At 34.4% G+C, this 19,725-nt stretch overlaps 1 long non-coding RNA gene across 3 annotated transcripts in view; it reads right to left on the bottom strand.

Annotated features, from left to right (window-relative positions):
* LOC138694710 (uncharacterized) overlaps positions 1-19,725 on the bottom strand; it is a 680,210-nt gene that overhangs the window by 216,920 nt on the left and 443,565 nt on the right. The gene's annotated exons all lie outside the window — the stretch shown is intronic.

The raw sequence follows: 19,725 nt of genomic DNA, 5'->3' as shown, positions 1-19,725 counted from the left end.
AAAGTAATTTGGTAGTGATATATTTATTGTATGTCATAGATTCGCTTAACCTAAAATTTTTGTACACTAAAGACTAGAATTGTGATCATTTCATCCTCTTGTTGATATTCATTACTTACAACCAAAATCTTGACCTAAGATTATACTACAGTCAAACTTACTTTTGTTGTAACGAACAAGTACGTCATCATTTTGTTATGGAATATAACAATTATACCGTTTATCGATAATATAGGCTTAATTTATTCTTATGGATTAGTTCAATTAACGTTATTCTTAATATAAGCATATTAATTTTCCTTGGTTAGGATAGGTTAGATTAGGGAAGGGTAGAGTAAGACAGGTTGGGGTTGGATAGAATAGAATAGAATAGAATAGAATAGAATAGAATAGAGTAGAGTAGAGTAGAGTAGAGTAGAGTAGAGTAGAGTAGAGTAGAGTAGAATAGAATAGAATAGAGGATAGGATAGAACAGTGTAGAGTAGTTTAGAGTTGTGGTTTAGTAAGTAAATTTGTAAAAATTGTAATTGTAATCTTGTAAAATTTTGACTTGTTCCACATCTTAAAGCTTCATTGCTAATGTAAGATCTATGGAATATAATAAATTAAATGAAAAAAAAATGAAATTTGCAAATGTGACTTTTGTAGAAGATCTTCTTTATCTGACATAATTACTTCACCATCTGCAAATAATATATTATTAAGCTGAATCCAAAGTTTTCAAATTTTAAACTTATATGTTCTGTTATTCTTGCTGAATTACTTGAAAGTTTTGCGAGCATTGTAATTAAAGCGAATATGTTCCCAATCCTTATCTAGCACTTTCATCAGATGTTAATATCCAGATTTTCGGTTTTGGAAAAATAGTTGAGTTGTGAAAAACTTCTAAAACCACAAGATAACCAGCCTAAGCGGGAATCGAACCGATATTCGAAAGTAGTTCGGGTTAATGTGCGAATGCTCTACTGCCTGGGCTACGCCGGTGACCACTAACGTAGCCTATTAACATAATAGCTGATGTCTATTTCGGTCCCTTTGCATTTATACAATTTTCTAAATTCCTTAATAAATTGGAACAGTGACCAACGAAGTGAGATAAGTGACCAAGAATCTTGGAGCTCATGGTTCTTCGCACGCTCGCGTATCTTTCTGTTTACCATTCCCTCCTCCGCTGTTCTGCAGTTGGTTCCCAAATAAAATATCAACAACGTGAGTTGGTTCCCCATGTTCAAATATCATCAACGTGAGTTGGTTCCCCATGTTCAAATATCATCAACGTGAGTTGGTTCCCCATCTTCAAATATCCAAGGCTGTGATTTAGTAGCAGGCTGTGTGGGACATGGATATTAATCGATCATGTAGCAGATGGGCTGAGTTTACTTCTTCCTTAGAGCGAACAACCAACTGTTGTGAATCTTTTCACAGTAAACTTAATGCGCACTTTTGTGCTCCACACCCAAATATATTTGCACTTCCAGATGCTCTGGAGGAGGTTCAGTGCGATACTTATGTTAAGCTTAGGAGTAAAAGTAAATGTAGGCCTAAGATAATGTAACAAAAGGAAACTTTTGTGAAAGATTGGATGGAAAAGCTTTCTGACGGCTGTGAAAGTAGATATGCATTCCTGCGACACGTTTGTTTCAAATTTTTACCAGTACAGAAATAAAATTGTGAAGTTATTCGACGCAGCGTGTCCGCCAAGCACAAAACATTTTTAACCTACCTACTACTGTAGACAATAGTTGACAGTCCTAAGTCTGTATAAAATGGGAAGGGAAATGTTTTCTGTCTTGATGTAGCGCGGGAACCAATTGCAGTACACAGGAGAAATCAACCTGGAACCAACTCGAATATAGCTCTGGGACGAACTGGGAACTAATTCACAGATTTGGGAACCAATTCCAGTACAGCCCCCTCCTCGTCCTTACAGATTCTAGTTTCACTTAATTCACAAATACAAGAAAATAATTGCGAAATGGTAATTAGTCATAATAGTCAGTCAGCTGAAAAATGTTGTAGACATGAGATAATAATTTAGGTCTACTTTAGCTAGGGTGACCAGACGTCCTCTTTTGTCCGGACATGTCCTCCTTTTTAGGCCTTTGTTCGGAATCCGGGCGGATTTAAAAAAAATCAATCCTGATATTTTGAAATGATATGATTTGACGCTTTTTTCAAGTAATTTTCTTTGCAACTATCATAACTCTCTTTACTCCTTCTTGTATTACAAAGTAATATTAAATTCACATTTTGTGCTGCCTTTTTATGTATTTTCGTAATAATAATTATAGTTCCTTTAACTTTCATATGTAGCTAACTGTAAAATCATTTTATATTATTTTAAGTTCTATCACAAGTATGCTGTAATAAAATAGATATTGACATAATTCTGAGTATAATATGCGCCTAAGCCTAAATCTAAATAGATATTATCTGTTCTCTTGAATAATTATAGTTCCCTTGACTGTCATATGTAGCTAACTGTAAAATCATTATTATTAAGTTTTGTCATAATTACTTTGTAATAAATTAGATATTTAAGATACTTTTAAGTATGATTATAAGCCTAAATCTGTACCGTAAATATTTGTAATAAAATAGATGTTGACGTAATTTAAAATATATTTAGGCCTAAGCCTAAATCTAAGTGCATATTTTCTGTCCTCTTGTTTTTTAGCAATGTCCTCCTTTTTGAAACTTTATGTCCTCTTTTTTTTATCGATGTGAATCTGGTCACCTAACTTTAGCGATACCGTACTCGACTCTTGTTTATGGAAGTAATTGAACAAGTGGTGAGCAATATAATAAATAACGTGGTATGTGGACATTGCGAACGGTCAGCGGAAGTAAATGAAAAGCGTTTTGTTTTTAATTGCAGCAACATTATACACCCCCAAGAAGCAAGTCGAGAAAATGCGATTGGAAAGTTTCACAGTGAACCTAACCTAACCTAATCTCCGGAGAGTGAGAGAGTGTGAAGCAAAGCTGGATGGAAATCACACAGGAAGAAGTAGAGAAATAGTGGATACAAACGGTATCGCTAAAGTAAATAATTAGGTACTGGAAATTTCAACTTGTAGGAAGTCTTTGCTCAATTCTAGTTCAGTTAAATATAGCACACTTTTAATAATGTAGCTAGTAGCTATAATACATTTCCGAAACTTCCAAAACATTTCATCCGCCACAGTGCTGGAACATGTACTGTTCGTATCAACTACAATGCAGCCAAGTAAGGTGTTGCACATTTTCCGTATTTACTCGCAAAAAAAGAATACAGTTAAAGTGTTTCGTATTATTTGTTACACGATTATACAAAAAGAAGGTATTGTATTTCTGTGTTATGATAATTTGTAGCCTATATTTTGGTATGTTAAAAAAATATTCGATAACCTTAACCTCATCTTGTTTGCTTACTAATAAAGATTAATATTTGTGCAATCCCTACATTTTAACTCTCTTTACTTCAATCTGAATAAGTTCTTAATAATTAAACTCACATCTAACAGATCAGTAACCATTTTAACACGAATTATATGAAAATAATGCATTAATATTCTTACGTACTAATATTAACCTCTCTATTCTCGTGTGAATAGTAAAAGGGCGACCGTCAGGGCTGTCGTTAAAATAAAAAAAAAATAATTCCTTCCGTTTGAATAATAAAAATCTCTCTTAATAAACACTGCAATGTTTATAATATGATACCCACAAAATAATAACATAGCCATAAATTTAAAATAAATACTAAACAGTTAACTCATTAAAATTCTTACGAAACGACATTAACCACACTTAACTTCATACCGTGTAACAGAAAAGCGATCGCCAGGATTATCAATACAATAAAAAAGTATTCCTTCCGTTTGGATGATAATCGATATCTTTCTTCATAATCAGGGGAATGCTTATAATAAGTTTGTTCCAGCACGGTTCAGATTGGATTCTGAACTCCCAGTTTCCTGTTCCAAAGTGCTTTGGAACCCATTCGAAACGAGTGAAATTGTTCTCGATTAAGAGCAGGAACTGGGAATTCTGAACTGCTGACGTATGCGCAGATGACTTAACCTGAGGTTGAGGTTAAAATGCTTCGAGACTGAGCAGGTTAAAATTAAAAAAAATAGTCGACCACGAGTGACTTGTAAGGTGATAGTGATATTTTTATGACGAATTAAGTTCGGGAGATAAATATAATTTTAATATGAGAAGAAACTCCGAAGGCCATGAAGGAACAGTTCAAGAAACTTTCCAAAAACATAAAATCTCTTACGCTTAGTTCTAAGAACGTACTCAACTAGCGCATGCGCCGAAAGATATTCGGTATTAGTTCGTATAATGCGTTCTGAATTGGTTGCTGGAACAAACCTAATGCGTGTGTGTGTGTGTGTGTGTGTCTACCCACTTCATTTTGCGTGATTCGGGTTCCGCATACTGCAGATAGATGGCAGGACCGTGACCCATTTTCAAATTGCACACCACTTCGGTGGGCTACGTTATGCATGATGTGTATCTGTGAAGATTTATGTGATATACAGTATAATATCTCCTAATTAACAACTACAAAACATTGAAAGAATAATATAAAACTCATAACAGAACATCAGAGTGCTGACGGGACACGATTGTCTGGCAAAACATCCAGCTACATCAATTACAGACCAACTCTCCAAACGGACTGTTATGTCACGAAGAAGATTTCATGGGTGATCAACATATCGTATCCTGCAGAGCCCTCACAGCAAAATAAAATATCATAATTGCAAATATAGGAAACCTAGACCGTTACTTCATTGCTAGACGCGAGTCCAAATTAGAAACTAACCAACAAGAAACGAGCAGTACCGTCGTGTTGTAAGACATCATGCCTAAGACTCGCGTTAAGGAATGAGCGCTCGTTCAAATCCCAGTAGGGGAAGAATTTTTCTCTTGAAAATTTCTACCCGTGTATGAGACCGGTGCCCACCCAGCATAGTGATGATTTTGAGTATCTATGATAGGTAGCGAAATTCAGTTTCGAAAATCAGATACAACAGCTGGAGGGATCACCGTGCTGACCAGACGATATCCTCGTACTAGTGTACACGTTTTTGACCCTTCATTGGGTTGTCGCGCTACTGATTACTTAATAGAAAAATAATGCCTGAAATTCTTATGTAATGATATTAACCTCACTGACATGATATCGAATTTAAGAAAATCAATTGCCAGAACTGTCACTTTATTAAAAATTACATTCCTGTCTTTTGAGTAAAATATCTGCAGTATGTTTCTCTTGACAAACAAGGAAATGTTAATCACTATGATATGTCCAAAGTGATTCAAAATATTATCGTATGGATGATATGGATTACGAGTGGAAGATGAAATAAATGTATGATACCATACGAAAAATCCAGAACTCTGGGTACAATATGTTCATATTGAAATAAATTCACTCCGAAACTGTAATATTAAAAATGCTTATTGAAAAATATTTAATTAGTTAATTATATAGTAGGCCCTATATTATTTCTTCCTTCACATAATTAATAATACATTCTAAGCGATTACTATTTTTAATATTCTGAAGTAAGGAAAGCAATAAAGATCCGATTTTTGAAATTACTGAAATCGAATCTCACACTTAAAATATTGCACAAGAAAATGTCTACTTCGTAAGTATTGCACAACACGTAATTATACTTAAAAAAATCTTTCTGTATTCACAAATTATCAAGGTTATACTTTTTTCTTCCACTAGAAAACTTCATTTTAACATTAGAATAATGATATACCTTAAAAAAAGTAAACTCAATCAATAGAAAAACAAAAACAAAAAAATACAACATGAGCTTTTAGTATGATTACTATGACTATTACACTTTTACTACGTCACACTACTTTTGACCAATAAAACGGTACGAAACGACGTCTTTCAACCAATCATGGCTGCTTATCGCACAATTTTATCGCGTCCCTAGCTTTGTTTATTTTTATCACTACCCTAGCATTTGTTTCTTTGTTTGCCAACATTTTCAAACTGCACTGATCTGGACGTCAAAAAACAGAAAATTACAAACCACTCCAGTCGATGCACAGCACTTTCAAATATGACTCGCATTGGCATTCAAGAACAAGAATTAATAAAGATCATTGGTCATGTATGAAGAGCACCATTCGGAAATCCTGAATAAGTTGAAGGATACACCATGTACATCACGAGTTCACTTCTTTTACGCACACGTCTAATATAACATCAACTGAACCACCAACCACTAAAACATTCAAATTTGAAAATTGTACCTACTTTCAATAATTGTTTCTTTTAAAATTATTCATGTTTATTTTTTATTTCATCATCGTGAATTAAAATGTTTCTTGTTTATTTCATCATCCCTAATTAAAACTTTTCTAACATTCGTTTACTTATGGTTTATTTTAACGACGCTCGCAACTGCAGAGATTATATCAGCGTCGCCGGATGTGCCGGAATTTTGTCCCGCAGGAGTTCTTTTACATGCCAGTAAATCTACTGACATGAGCCTGTCGCATTTAAGCACACTTAAATGCCATCGACCTGGCCCGGGATCGAACCCGCAACCTTGGGCATAGAAGACCAGCGCTATACTAACTCGCCAACCAGGTCGACAACACTCGTTTATATTATTTAGGTTATGTTATAGTTTCTGCTATATGATATTATCAATAGTCACGTATCAGAGATTGTTTAATAGTGAGAATTATTGAAAATCATCTGTCAAGTGACGTTGATTACTGGGATCGGGATAATTGAAGTGGATAATTGAATAAAAATGAAACTGAATCAACAAAGCCTTCTTGACCAGTAACCGTCCACAGAGTTCAATAAAAATTCCATAGTTGGCACAACTAATAAGAAAACAGCTATTCATAACACACTACTGCCATCTATTAGCGTAATATTTATAATGTTGAGATGGTACAAATTTGAAGACAGTTTTCTATTTTCGTAAGTCAATTAATATTTTATTGTATTGAAGTATTTCGTTATCTACTTCTAATCTTTATATACTTTCTTCTAATCGTGTAATAGTCAATTAAATCCCACTCGAGTTTTGATTTTCTCTAGATAAATCAAAACCTCTAGTGAGATTACTGTTGACAAGAGACTAACAACTTAACTTCGAGCAATCGAACTCTCAGCTGAGCTGTCAATCATCTAGCCACTGTAGAAAAGACGAACCATGGCTATAACACTATCTATGGCTCACTTTGACATGCCTGATCTAAAGGCATGGCTACGACCTTGACTCGCGAGTATCGATTCGCGACATCTCCGTACGGGATGAGGCTAGCCTACCGTCACAATAATACGTGGCGCTATATTGATGTTCTCTGAAAACGCTGCGTTGTTGAGTTTCATTTAATCAAAAGTGCATGGGTGTGTGTGTTACATATTAATTTTGTGCAAAATCGCTCATAGTGAGAGAACATTGAGATCATTATTTGTAGAACTAAAAGAGAAACCATTTTCAAGTTGGACATATGAAAAAAAAAAAAAAAATGTGCTTACAACGATAGGAGATCGACACCACATATACGTATTAAAATAACGGGTGGAGGAAAACAAAATAGAAATTTTCAGTTTTCACGGTTTAAGAAACATCCTTGGCTAACAGAGTGCTCTGAGACAAATAAGTTACATTGTTTTACCTGTGTTCTGTTTGGGAGTGAAAATGAGTGGTTATCATTTTGTGGTGTCACAAAAAAATTTGATAGAAAAGCCGATAAACATCTGCTCTATAAAAAGATACAAAAGAAGCAGATTTTTTCAGTCTACCCAGTGTTTTTTTTTTATTTTATTTTAGTAGGTTATTTTACGACGCTTTATCAACAGCTTAGGTTATTTAGCGTCTGAATGAGATGAAGGTGATAATGCCGGTGAAATGAGTCCGGGGTCCAGCACCGAAAGTTAGCCAGCATTTGCTCATATTGGGTTGGGGGAAAACCCCGGAAAAAACCTCAACCAGGTAACTTGCCCCGACCGGGAATCGAACCCGGGCCACCTGGTTTCGCAGCCAGACGCGCTGACCGTTACTCCACAGGTGTGGACTACCCAGTGTTTACATCGTAGCTTCGCCAATGGTAAGAACTGTGAAATAGAATGTACAACATCTGTTTCAGTTATGGAAAAAGGGATATAGAACGAATATTCGCAAGTAAGTAGAGCTCATAAGAATATTTTAAGCTAATTTAAGTGTATAATTAATAATAAATTTTATAACTAGAGCTCGGAAAAAGTATTGCTTAAAGTTAGTCCCGGTTACTGGCGTAATAGGCTATTATTTTCCTTTCACAAATTTGAGAATGGTTATTTTGTTTACCTATTGTAACTCATCACTATATAAATAACTACAGTAGAGTATCGATTATCCGAAACAATTGGAGAAGGAGGGTGTTCGAATAACTGATTTTTCAGATAACCGATCATTTACGAAAATAAATTGTACCGGTGTCATAGGAGGAGTATGAAACAAAAAATCACTGATATTAAACACAAAACTGTACATTTATATTTTGTATCACACGTGTTACAAATAAAACAGAGAACTAACTACCCTAGGTTGTCAAACTCAAAATTACCATTAAAGTAGGCCTACAGTTTAGGAAAAGAAGTCCAATTTTTTTTCTTTGCTTCAGAGCTGAGATTCGTTTTTTTTTTTTTTTTTTTTTTGCCGCCAAATCTCGCAAACAGCGCAAGCGGAACTTCTACAGGGCGCACGCGCAAATTTGAATTTGCCGACTAGAACGCTTTCGCTTTTCGGTTGATCGGTATTCGGATAATCGATGCTCTACTGTAATACACAAATTTACATTTTTCTTAATTCATCACTAGTTTTGAAACATTACTTCAATTTGGACAGCTAATAAACAAAAAATAAAAAAGTATGTGATAATTAACTCCACATAATGAGTTATTTCTCTTAAACCAACTGTACTGCTGCTCGTATCAGGCAGTATCGTTTTTTATGCCAAAGCGCAAGGTTCCGTTCCGGCCCTAGCACTCGAAAAGCCAAGCCACTCTAAGCTAAACCATCGTTTTTACCCTACGTATCAACACGCAGATATACTGAATGATAGGAAGGTGCATTATTCCAGCAGTAGGTCTACTTACAACATTCGCTAGTAATTTTATACAATAGTAGGCCTACCTTATTCCTGGAACAATAAGTCTTGCACTATAATTATAATCTCATATTTTATCACAATGCGATTTGTTTTGTTTTAGATCGGGAACAGAGGAATATTATGGAGAGAAATACGTATATAAAATGTCGACGACTTAACAAAATCTATAAATAAATAAGCGAGAGAAAGAAATGAACGCGACAAACAACTTTAGGGAACGTACAAACGTTATTACGAAAACTGTTACTTTGATACTATGTATACACACATACCATCAATACGTCACTGCTAACGTGAATATAGCGCTAACGAATTGCGGATGGGCGGAGTGCAAAAACTCTCTAATGTTCATCTGAATATTACTGCATTTTGTAATGAACTACATAATAATCATCGTCGTTATGAACATGAAGATAAACTGTCACTTTTTAACCCTAACAATCAACTCCTTTGCAACGAAGTAAAATAAATACATAATTACGTTATAGGAGTTGGAAAGAGTGAGTGAAGAAAGAATGATACTGAAACTATCAGGAAGACGGAAAGGAATTGGTTGGGTCACTGGCTGAGAAGAAACTGCCTACTGAATGGATGCATTGAAAGGAATGGTGAACGGAAGAAGAGTTCGGGGTAGGAGAAGATATCTGATGATAGACGATATTAAGATATATGGATCATATGAGGAAACAAAGAGGAAGACAGAAAATAGAAAAGATTGGAGAAAGCTGGGTTTGCAATGAAAGACCTGTCCATGGGCAGAACACTTCACCATTCCTTCCAGTGCATCCTTCAGTGGGCAGTTTCTCCTCAGTCAGTGACCCAACAATTCCTTTTTCTCTTTCTGATCAGTTTCAGCATCATTCTTCCTTCATCTACTCTTTGCAACACAGCTTCATTTCTTATTCTTTCTGTCCACTGTCCATGTTTCTGCTCCATACAATGCTATACTCTACACACAGCACTTCACTACTCTCTTCCTTAGTTCTTTTTCCAGAGGTCCGCAGATGATGCTCCTTTAAAGGGAATATAAGGAGAACAAAGGGAAGAAAATGAGAACAATGAGAAGACAACGAGCTCAAAGGAGAATGAAAGGAATACGTGAGGACGAAGAGAATACATGAGAATGAGAATACAAAGAACAAGAAGAACAAGGGGAACATAAGGAAGACAGGGGGATCTCAGGGAGGATAACAAGAGGAATACAAGAGGGGAAGACGAGGAGAACAAAGTGAAAGCAAGAAGAAGGAAATTACAAAGAGAGCACAAAGAGAATAAGGGGATTACAAGTAAAATAAGGGAAACACAAAGAGAACAAGGGAAAGGCAGGAGAACAGGGTGAAGGCAATAAAGAACAAAGTAAACACAGGGAGTGCAAGAGTAAAAAAAGAAGAAAAATGAAAACAAGGAGAAAAAGAGGAAAACAAGGAGAACAATGGAAACACAAAGTGTAGAAGAGGAACACAGAGTGAATAATGAGACACGGGGTTGGATTTTTGTGTGACGATCAATTCCTAAGTTATCTCCTTCACACCTACTAAGGAAAAAGTCGCGGTTCTACGTCGAAAATTGACTTAATGAAAGCTATGATACGTTTATCCAAATGTGATATGCATGTATTTATTCACACTGCAAATGGGTATAACACGGTGGCAGTGGTAACTAATTACACTCAATAATGACAATTAATAATAAACACAATTAATAAAAAACAATAATTAATAATAATAATAATAGTAATAATATAATAATAATAATAATTATTATTATTATTATTATTATTATTATTATAAAATAATAATAACAAGGAGCATCCTAAATTAAATGAAGCATGGTCACTTAAAATAACATTTAAAGTAAATCTAATTTGTATCTTAACCTTAAGTTCGAACTAAGACCCACGAGTGTGACAGGTTCATATGTATAAAGTATTAATATTTTACCAGATCATACTGATGTGTGACAGATTTTTCACTAGAAGGTAGGCCTATTAGCGGGTTCTCCAGTGATTTTCTGTCTACCACGCGTCTATCTTTATATCATCTCCGAAAATATTGGTATTTCATCTGAATCGCTAAAGAATTATCGATCTTAAATTTCTGCTATTATGCCCCGTTGTAGTCAAAGAAGATCTGTGCCCGATTTCCAGCTCGTTAATCGGACAGAAGTTCGTGATCCGTCGCCACTTGAGATCGATGTTTCGTGCCCAGTGCGAAACTTCATTTCCTTCCCGCTACTGTGTTCTGCAGGCTGCCCGCAGAGATCTCAATAGGGGGCACGCCTCCCTCTATTACGTCATGAGATATAAACAGGTGGGTGCATTGCATGGAATCGTAATGACGTCATTTCCCTTGTAATATTAAAGGGAGTGAAACCTGTCTCTACCTTATATTTCAATGATTCAAACTCCTAATTACACTAGTGTATAGAATTCCAGATTCTACCTCTGACCTCCCAGACCTTGCTACCTGATTTACATCTTTGCTCTCTCTTTTTATGTATATAATATAATGTAAGAGTATATATGTACATCCATATTTATTTTTTTTATTATACCTGGCTATCTCTACAGTTGCCTAACTGCCTGTCAACTAATTGCATATCTGCCTATCCTTGCAATACCCTAGCTTAAAGCTCGCCTATACATTCACTCATCCTTCATCCACATGCTTGTCCACCCATTTATTCATCTACTTTCATATTTACCTACCTACTCTACCTACCTTCATACCTACCTATTTACCTTACTATAACTTCATTTCTGTTTTTATTTTCACACAAACCTATCAATTTATTTACCTACCAACTTACATATATAAATAACCATTTCCATGCATATTTATTTCTTTGCCTATTTATTTGTCTATCTATCTATCTATGTAGCTACCTACCTATACATGGTGGAAGTGAAATAATCCTGCAAATTTTCAGACCAAGTAGCTCATGTTGTATATAACAAAAAAGTGTATACCATATAGATGGAAAGCCTATAGTTTTCTCAGAAATGTTTTTCTTTTTTCAAATGTTTAACATCCTCTTATTCGGTAACTATTGCGAGTATGATCGTGATTTTTGTCCATATCGATAGAAAATATAATAAAGAATTATTTATTCCTCTGGTGTATTTTAATAGCTTGGACAGTTTTCGTCTAAATTTAATTTAAGTACTACTAATTTCAAGTCACTGAACATTGAAACCAGATTGCAACGTTGTAGTCAGAGAGGGAGGTTCGCGAAACGAGACAGACCTGAGTTAGTTCACCTCTTACATCTGTAATACGAGAAGAAAGAGGACTGTGTTAGCGGCGATGTTGCCAGATTGCTGAAACTTCCAATTGAATATTTTAATTAACCGTGCATTTAATAAAAAAAAACCTAATATAAGTTTTACATTAATCTAAGTGTACCCTATCGTTCCTTTTAATTTTAGGATTATTTCACTTCCATCCTGTATATATAATCAGTTAGGCATATCTGTCCTCCCATCCGACCATACATCCATCTATCCTCTTTTCAATGAATCAATGAGTTAATCAATTTGTAATCCAATCTGTCTGTCTGTCGGTCCGTCTGTCCGTCCATCCATCTATCTATTCATCCATACATCCACCACCCATCCATCCATCCATGCTTATAGTACACCCCAAGTATTTGAAGCTGTTCACTTGCTCTACTGCCTCATTTAGAATTCGCAAGTTTACTTTCTTCATTTTTCTTCCTATGACCACGGTCTTTATCTTATTTGCATTTATCTTCATCCCATACTGCTCACAGCTGTTATTTAGCTCCAGTAGCACATCCCTTAGTATCATCTCCTCTTTTGCTAAAACCGCCATATCATCGGCAAATCTAATGCACTTTATTCTTCTCCTCCTACTATCACTCATCCCATGTTCTGAAAGCAGTATTTTTACTAAATCCTTCAAGTAGATGTTGAGCAGTGTAGGTGATAAAGGGTATCCTTGGCATATTCCTCTCCCTATTTCACTTCCTTCTGACATTTCTCCTCCTATCTTGACTTTGACTCGTTTCATATAAAGGTTACAGAACAGTCTCCTCTCTTTCCAATCCACACCAATTTTCTTTAGGATCCCCATCCACTCTGTCAAAAGCCTTTTCCATAATTAGCTGAAATTTACTTTTATGACAAGAGTACCACTAACAATAGAATGTAAAATCATTAATATCACACCATTAGTAGAAACGTTACTAATTTTGTTTCGCTAGATTTGAGTTTTCGTCTATTCTACGACACTGGAAATCAAGAGAAGATAAAATAGGGAACTGTAACAATGAAAGTGGAAAAATATCTAATTTTTTATGAGATTTCAGGTGGCTTGATTTTGAATTTTGGTTTTCCACTCAGGTGTTGAGTACCAATATCTCCGAATGTTCTATTATCATATTCTCATTATTAGGAGTGTGATTTTATGGCGATTATTTTACGCTGATGTCGATTATTAAAATTGTTTAATTTCGGTAAATATTTAAAAAAAGAGACATTTCGTATGTATTTCGCACCTCAAAGAAACTTAAATAAATAAATATATATATATATATATATATAATTATTTTTAAAATTATTATTGAAACAATCCCTTTGAACTAACAGAAAATTGTTTGTATCATTAATTAAATTCATAATTCAATTTCATTCGGCTGTGAGAGGATGATGGCACTGTCTTCTTGATCTCACGAAGGCAGTTGTTGCGGGAAAGAAAAATAACCGTTCTCTGCTTGCACTGCTCCCTAGATATAACCCCTGAAACTATGCATACATCATTGCCAGATGTCACATACGTGTAATGCTGAACGATTAAATATGTAGAAATGTTCACGTATATTTTATAAGTAAGAAAATTTTCTCGTTTTTTTTTTTTTTTTTTTTTTTTTTTTTTTTTTTTTTTTTTTTTTTTTTTTTGAAGAAAGAGACATTTTTGTGCGAATTCTTCATAAAACCTGTCTCTTTTTGTTGAAAATATCGTGATTATAGAGTAATGTCGTAGTTTTATACCAATTTTGCGGATATGTTTAACTTAATTTTGGACTTTATTTAACAAATTTGCTTTCCATGCATGAAATTAAGTTTTTCACACATTTCGCGTATATCGTTAATAACAAAATATCACATCCCTACGCATTACTTAAAGACTAGAAAACAATCAATGGCATGAAAAGATTTCATACCCTTGTTCTGGCTTTCACACGACCAACGTTAATACTGCGTTAGACGTTGCGTACACCATGATCCACACCTGTGTTTTTACAGAAATATTTTGATTAAAATATTAGATATTGGATCCAGTCCTTTCAACGTAAGAACTTCTACCCGTATATATACTTCCTATAACTCAAAAAAAAAAAAAAAAAAAAAACGTGACGTCTGTAGGACTAGAAAGGCAGGTGTTTAAACGAAAATTATATTAAATTTTGCATCATAACTCGATCCAGTTGTTATGTTAACCGTTTAAAAGCAAATTACAGTAGGAAGACTGACTTCAAGGTGAAACTAACGAACGAACTGGATCCCCACCCGTTTCCTGGGTAACAAATTACCGTGCTCGTTTGTTATAACGGAACAATGAGCTCCCAACATCCCTCCTCCCTTGCTACAATTACACCAAATTATCTCAATATGTATAATAAAGATATTCAAGTTAAAACTTAAATATGAGACATTTTATTTTCGTAGCATGTAGGCTACAGTATATTTCCTCAACATTTGGGGGAATTAAAATAGTTATCAAAGCGACTGAGAACAGGATCATCGTGGGTGTGATTCCATCTTATGACCCAGCCATACTTTATAATTTCTTCATCTATGGATTTCTAACAAATAGGAACAAAGTTAGGATTTCGTCGATTTCTACGAGTATGAAATTTGTAATAGAGAAATGGATTTTGAATCAACTATTCTCATGGTATTCCACTTTTCAGCGCACCATAAATTTAATAAACTCCGATTTAATATATTTCGCAAACAAAGGAAAAAAGATTATCGGAAAATGGATACCGTGGCCAAACTATTTCTTATGGTAATACAGACAAATATGAGCAGTCAGATAATATGAGCAACTGGAAGGTTTTTAGCTCCTGTGGTATCCGTGGAAATTTTTCTTCTCTTTATAATCGTTGGTAAGACTGCTCCATAGCGTTCTTGTGTTTTGTAACCAGTAAGCTCTATACTAAACTGGAGGCACAACTCAATGCTTTAAAAGCGTGACGCGAATGCTGAGCGCCTGAGCGTATTGCTATCTCTTTCTAACATAGTGTTGTTCTTGTCTCTCTTGCAGTGAATGTTATCGTACTCTAACGGTATTTTTATTGTATGCTGAGCATGTGCAACATGAACCTCACGAAAGACTCATTGAAACACATTAGTTAGAAAGAGAGAACAATATCCTCATCAACAGTCTCGCTTTCAGACAGAAAAGAGCATTGCGGTGATGCCTCCAGTTTAGTATAGAGCTCACTGCTTGTAACTCAGTCGATTCGCGCTGGCATGTCTGTAAAGCTGCGATTTTGTGTTTGAAAAGGAAGTCTGTTTGATAATGATATGAACTTGTGAGCCAATAATTAATTTCAATGTTATTTAAGTGCAGAAAAATAACATTAGACAGAAGTTGAAATAAATTATTGTTCAATATTTAAAAAATGTTGTTCTACTCACTGTCGCAGTGTGTGAAGTATGATGTTATGAAGTTTGATGTTATAGAAAGTTTTTTGTTTGCAGCTCTCTGGGTAGAAAAAAGTTAGCTGAGAGTGTAATATGAGCAGGAACAATAAAGGAAATATGGCTAACTGTTTTTCAACGTAGGTAATACGAGTAACACTTCCTTATCAGTTTTTAGCCTAATTTGACACAGTTCTGGTATCAGATATATTCATTAACGCATATAATTAATATTTACATGACTGAGATAATATGAATTATTTCTCAAATTTCAAATGAATAATACAGAAATGAAAAACCCTATTCGTCATCTGAAGTGGTCGGTACAATTCATGGAAAGATTTGTTGCAGCTATGAGAACAGGGAGTTATTCTGAAAACCAAACAGCTATTATGTACAATATTCCACGCAAACTTTCCAAACATATTTACTCTTAATAATGATGGCGATCAGGAATTCGAACCCAAAAAATCTAAGTTGCAAGCAGGAATTAGGGGAAAGAACTGAACCAATCCTTACTGAACATAAAAAAAATATCTATACAAACATGCCAAACCACACGATGCTGCGCATGTAGCAGTAAAGGTGTATAGGATGGAATATTCAAATGTAAGTAAAGATTTGAAAAAGAAAAATAGTACTATAGTTTTATTCATAACAGAATTGGGTTCATTCAGATATAAACCAATTTCGAAACATTAAGATAAGGTCATCATATTTCTCCTACAACATTAATAGCCTCTCTTCTAGGGAATAAACAACATTTAGAAGAAAGTATTGCGTAATATTTCTTAATTTGTTTATAAGCTTCCACGCGACGACAAATTGCAGGGTCCGCACCTCTATCCATTTCTGAATCCTATAGATTCAAAATCCCCTATATCCTCTTTCACAAACTGAAGAATTTTAACAGTAACTGGTGGCAAATAGAGGGAATTTTCAACCTAACAAGGGCTTTTAGCAAACCTTTTGCTTCAAATTTAGTGTATTTTTATATTCAAACTGTATAAATCATTCGAATTCATTCTTAGCAAGCAATATGTGGGCGTAACTCAATTATGAACAAAACGGTCTTTAGAAAGTTTTGAATCTAGAGGATTCAATTCCATATTACATTCAGAACAACACTAATAGAGCTAATTAGCATTTGTAGAGACAAAACCATTATTTTCCGGTAATTATTCATTTACCCATTTCACCACTCACCCACTCACTCATTTACTTATTTATTCATTTATTATTCGTTCATTATTTTATTCATTCAGTGATTCATTTACTTATTCATTCATTATTTTTATGATGAATTAATTCATTCATCCATTTACTTATTTATTCATTCATTCATTCAGTCAGTCATTTATTTATTTATTTACTTAATAACTTATTTGTTTATTTTTATTCATTTATTCATTTACTTATTTATACAGTCATCCATTCATTTATTTATTCATTCATTCATTAATCCACTCCTTTACTTAATTATTCATTAAATAATTTACTTATTTACTTGCTTATTTATTTGTTTATTCATTTACTTATTCATTAATTAATTCATCCATTTACTTATTTATTCATTCATTCATTTTATTACTTATTTAGTTGCTTTTTTGTTTATTTGTTTATTCATTTACTTATTCATTCATTAATTCATCCATTTACTTATTTTTCATTCATTTAATTATTTATTTACTTAATTGTTTGTTCGTTTATTCATTTACTTATTCATTCATCCATTCATTTACTTATTCATTATTTAATTCATCTCTTTACTTATTTATTCATTCATTAATTTACTTATTTACTAACTTATTTGTTTATTCATTTACTTTTTCACATTAATCCATTCCTACATCTATCTGTCTGTCTATCTTTTTATTTATTTATTTACTTGTTTATTTATTTATTTATTTAAATATTTATTTATTTATTTATTCTGGTGGAGTTAAGGCCAATAGGCCTTCTCTTCCACACCAGAAGAAAAACACTCAATAATAATTTGAATTATTGTTCCTTTGTCTCAATTATAGAAACAACTGTTTGAGTGCAAATAAAATAATCTCTCCTGACTTTTTAATAGCCCTACAGACCAATGCAATAGGTAACTAGCGCATCACGATACAAGTACTAATAATAACTCAACGAATGGAAATATTTCAATAAATGCTTTCAAACCTTGTTAATAGTCCAGATCGTATCGTAACATCAATTTCATTTTATTTGCATGTTGTCGACCCTGTAGGCATCGTCTCTACAGTTAGAAAGACACTTTAACAAGAAACTATTTTCCTCTACACCAGGGACAGTCAAGTGACTACACTCTCGTGCGTACGTACAAACCCTCAAGCCCTGACGTACGGCTGCGGGCAAGGGTAGCTGCTTCCACAGTGGCGGAGCTAAGAACTTGTATGTGAACCAAATTTGTGATAAGAATGTAAATTAATTTCAGCTTTTAATTGAAGCACGCTTTCACTGTTAATTGCACTATACTGAAAAACAGTACTCTATACAATTTTGTACAGTTAACTATATACGAAACAAATTTTTGCATGTTTGCACAATAATGAAACAAAACAAAATATACACTTTTATACAGATTAATATACTGTTTGTCTTCTTCTCATTGCTATACAATTCAATTAACAAAATAAAACAACAGTGCAAACGTTGTTATTCAAATACAATTCTCTAATAATAGTACTTTTTCTTAAACATCAGAGATCCGCTGCGATTTTTGCAGTTTTCTGTTAGTAAGCAGCTATTTAATTCTCGGAGCTATTGTTTTAGTACAAGCCAATCGCAAACATGCTTTCAATTGTTCATCACTTAGTTGTTTCTGTGACGTGACTTTGTAAACTTCATTAAACAAAACAGTGTTTCGCATACGTAGGTTGTCCCGAACATTTACAACGTTCTTGCAGCAAGATTGTACTGTTTAGGAAACCTTTCTCGTGGAAAACAAGTATAGAAATGGTTAATACTTTTTGTTTTGATACTTATCCTTTAGCTCAATATCGCTTTGTAAATCAAGTATTTCTAATTGTAGTTCAGCAGGAATATCCAGGACACTCACTGAAAAAGATATTGCAAATATCTTAAATTGTTGTTCAAGATCTCTAATATTCTCAAATCTACGTTCGAAACTTCGCACAATTGTTGCATTATTCTTATATATTCTTTCATGTCCAAGGCTCCTAACAGGTTTCCCATGTACATCCATAAATAAGGCAGTTTCATTTCTAAGTGCGAGAAAACGTTCCAGAATTTTTCGACTTCACCACCTTACCTCGGTATGGTAGAGTAAATCCCCATACTGTTAATACCATCAAGCAGTGCCCTGAAGTCCCTGTGATTGAGTCCTTTAGACCTTATGAAATTAATTGTTCGCATAACAACATCCATTACATTGCTAAGGTTCATGTTTTAGCACATAAATATTCCTGGTGCAAAATGCAGTGCACCGGTGCCCCCAAGCGACCTCGATAGGTTCCACCACTGATAGACTGCAGTGTACAAGTGTACTGCCCGCAGTGGAAGCCGTAAGCAGGCCTGTACGCCCTCTCGCGATCTTGACTCGACTTGGCGGAGCCTGCTCTACACAGTCTTCTTTGTCTAGCAGATGACGATTTCTTATTGTGGAGATAGGTGTTCGACAACCAGCACATCCTGTAATACTTGTGGTCGGAAGAGCTGTTGCAGAACAAATTTCTCCGTGTATGTGTTCTGAGGATTACACGGTGGTTGATTTGTGCTACATGTAGTTTTTAGTATGAGTACCATGTTGCGGACATTGTCTCCAGCACCTCGAATTACCTGCCTCATTCCAATCCGAGGATCATGGTAAATGAAGTTATTCAATGGTCACTTAAATTCCACCTTACATTTCTGTCTCACTCTCTGTCCGTAAATGGACC

The sequence above is a fragment of the Periplaneta americana genome, chromosome 2 (assembly GCF_040183065.1).
Source record: "Periplaneta americana isolate PAMFEO1 chromosome 2, P.americana_PAMFEO1_priV1, whole genome shotgun sequence".
NCBI lineage: Eukaryota > Metazoa > Arthropoda > Insecta > Blattodea > Blattidae > Periplaneta > Periplaneta americana.
This window is presented reverse-complemented; position numbering and strand designations above follow the sequence as displayed.